The following is a 3489-nucleotide window of genomic DNA, read 5'->3' on the forward strand; positions in this document are numbered from 1 at the left end:
GAAACCAAACTTCGGGTCTGCGAGTTGCCGCTCAGCTCTAGGAGAGCTCGGAGTGCGAACCGACCTTCCCTTCCTAGTTGTGTATTCCAGTTCCTTTCGTGGGAGCGGTCTCCCTTCGTTCGCAAAGATTTTTTTAGACTCGCAAGTCAGACTGCTATCTGGACCCTCTCTGAGTGGCGCGAGGCGAGGTGTGTGGACCGCTCCGCTGTGATCGTTCGTTTCTCCAGCTCTCGGGGGATGGCGCACAGACAGCTCCATACGGAAGGTGTGTGTCGCCATCTAGCGATGGCGGGTCCGTTATCAGAAAGTGTTTCTGGAAAGGATTCGGGATGAGATTCGACGTTCGTGTCATGCCCTTTGCTTAAGAGGGAAATGTCAGACTTCTCTTTCTGCAGCATTAAAAATGTGTGATTGACTAAAAACAGTGATGTACCCTCTGGTAAGCTGGAGATGGACCCAATTTCTCTCAGTGCCTACACTGTAAGTGTGTGTGTGTGTGTGTGTGTGATTAATTATTGCTTTTAAAGGTCCATATACTAAAACAGCATACCATAGGGAAAGACTCAAGGAGACAGTGAGAGAGAGAGAGCAGCACAACTGTTCTTGAAATGTGAAGATCTGAGGGACTCAACCTAAAACAAATTTGTGTCTGTGATGTATTACACACATACACACCACACACACACGGACACACACACACAACATCCTATTATTACTCCCCCCCCCAGTTGTTCTGTGTGTTCCTATCAACAGTAGCTTTGGCAACACTGTTCCCAGAGTGAGAAAGAGATAGACAGCAGACGAGGAGAGGGAGACAAGCCCACCGATTGGTGCTTTACTTACTGAGAGTGCTGGATTAAATAAAAGTTGTTTATTGCATTCCAAGACTCCTGCGATGGCTCTGAGTCTGCAATGCTTCCCACCTGAAACTCTTCTAAACAGAAACATAAAAGGCCCTGATTGTTTTTTTCATTATCAGGTCCAAGCCCTGAGTAGTCATTGAGGCGGTTTCCCTCCGACCGCATGAAGACGGAGCGGCTGAGTGGGAGCCCTGGGTCTGTCCTGAGGGAGCCTTTCAGGGGGCTGAAATTGAGTTCTCAGCCTTAAACTCAATAGGAGTTATGGAGAGTAATATGGAGCTGTTATCTCCGTAAGCGTGATGGACTCCTTACGCGAGCACTGAGCTGTGTGTGTGTGTGTGTGTGTGTGTTTGGGTGCTTAGAGCTGAGGAAAGAGATAGCAGACACACACACAAACACACACACCAAAATGCACAGTGAGCTGGCGTCCCACCAGAACACTGAAAATCCAGCTACCGCAGACACAGACACACACATTTGACGGTTATTATATCTAATGCTACATTGCATGGCCTCCTCCCTCTGTTAAATTTAACAACCCCTCAGGTGTGTGTGTGTGTGTGTGGTGTGTGTGTGTGTGTATTGGGCAGGCTGCCATCTGGGCGTGTTTGCTAGATTAGCGTCCCTTAATGGTCACTCAGAAAGCTGACACTGCTCTAGTGCCTCTCCTAGTTTGTCTACTGCATTAGTTTAGATCACGTCCAGAGCAACCTGCTCAAACAAGCAGACTATCCTGTTAATAATCTCCTGGCTGCTTCAGGTGTAGTCATGGTAACAGTGATGACTGTGTGGGTGTTGGTGTGGTGATGGTGTAGGAACACTGACATAAAAGACGTATGGGTTGCCATGTCGATGGTGTAGGAATACTGACATAAAAGACGTATGGGTTGCCATGTCGATGGTGTAGGAACACTGACATAAAAGACGTAAGGGTCGGCATCATAGATAAATGGTTGCCATGTGATGGTGTTGGTTTGGAGCTTTAGGTGCCAGTGCCATACTGATGACCAAGGTAGGACAGTGACACAGGTGACTCTAGAGTTGCATGTATTCAGTCCGTCTCTGTGTAAACTGGACAGTGAGAACTGAATGATGAATGTGTAAATATTACTACAAATACAAAACCCATATCAGGGTTGCATGTGTGCATGCTCCCCCTCATGAATATGTGTGTGTGTGTGTGTGTGATTGTGTGTGTGATTGTGTGTGTGTGTGTGTGTGTGTGTCTGTGTTTGTGTGTGTGTTATTCCTTGGTATTCACTGTAGTGTGCTCCAGGCTCTTTCATGCCAGTGTGTTAAACAGCAAAGAAGCTCTTCACGTTTCCCCAGCTCAAAGAGAGAGCAGCTAGAAAGAGAAAGTTCCAGAAGTGAAGTAGAGAGAGCGAATTAGCGAGATAAAGGGAACAGTTTTGTTGGAGAGTAAGTGAGGTTTGGGCCGGCCGGCCAGGCGGGTGAATGGACGAGAGCGCTGTTTAATCTCGGAACTCTTCGGGGCGCTGAGGAGAGGAACAGAGAGAGGGATGCGCGGAGTCGGCACCGAGGGGAGGAGAGCTCGATGCAATCGCCATGGTGATAGATGACTCCACATCCAGCCGTCAGTATGATGAATCCGCGGGGAGAGCGGGGCCGACGGCCGACTGTCCAGAGTCATTCTGCACTGGCCACGAACCAGCAGACACATCTACAGCAGGCCACAGGCACACACATCTCTCTCTTTCTCCACTCAAACTTACTCTCTCTCTCTCCACTCAAACTTACTCTCTCTCTCTCTGCTCATAATTACCCCCCTCCCTTTCTTACCTTCCCTCTAACCTCCCTCTCTGTTTTCTCTCTCTCAACTCCTTTTCTTTCCCTACATCTCTTCTATCTCTATTTCTCTCCCTAACTTTCTTTCCTTCCCTTTCCCTCCCCTTAACTTCCCTCTCTTTTATCCCTCTTTCTCTTCCTAACTTCCCTCTCTTTTATCCCTCTCTCCCCTTCTCTCTGCCTTTCCCTCTGGCTCTGTTCTTGCTCCATCTCTCTCCCATAACTTCCTATACTTCCCTTCCTCCATAGTCTCTCTCTCTCTCTCTCTCCCATAACTTCCTATGCTTCCCTTCCTCCAGTCTATATCTCTCTCTCTCTCAAACAGACACACAAACTCAGTCGTCAGTAATGTTCTCTCTCTCGCTTCTAATTTCTTTCTTTTACTCATCTCATTTCTCTCGCTTCTAATTTCTTTCTTTTACTCATATAATTTTCACTCATAACCCCGTTCTCTCTCTCTCCCCCTCATCCTGGCGTTGGGTGTGTGTGTGTGTGTGTGTGTGTGTATAGGGGGTTTGGTTACACTCTGTGCCAGCTGACTTGTTGAGATGCGTGGCTGGCAGCTGCTCTGAACCTGACATGTGCACACTCAGATTAAATGGCAAGCATTAGCAGGCACACACGGCTGACACGGGTGTGTGTGTGTGTGTCTGGGCTGTACGGAAACACAATGGCAGCAAAGTGACATTCACAAAAAGACACAGATCAGAGGCACAAAGACAACACACACACACAAGCGTGCGCACACACACACACACAAGCGTGCACACACACACACACTAACACACACTAACCTACATGCACATGCACAAAGGAGCAGTGG

General features: G+C 48.1%; 1 protein-coding gene across 1 annotated transcript in view; it reads right to left on the reverse strand.

Annotated features, from left to right (window-relative positions):
- Positions 1–163, reverse strand: part of tafa3b (TAFA chemokine like family member 3b) — a 115788-nt gene extending 115625 nt beyond the window's left edge. Inside the window, exon 1 of the mRNA XM_042099122.1 lies at positions 1–163. This exon is cut by the window's left edge and continues 305 nt beyond it. The gene's annotated coding sequence lies outside the window, so the exon portion shown is untranslated.
- Positions 164–3489: the final 3326 nt, after the last annotated feature.

Source organism: Alosa sapidissima, chromosome 7 (assembly GCF_018492685.1).
Source record: "Alosa sapidissima isolate fAloSap1 chromosome 7, fAloSap1.pri, whole genome shotgun sequence".
NCBI lineage: Eukaryota > Metazoa > Chordata > Actinopteri > Clupeiformes > Clupeidae > Alosa > Alosa sapidissima.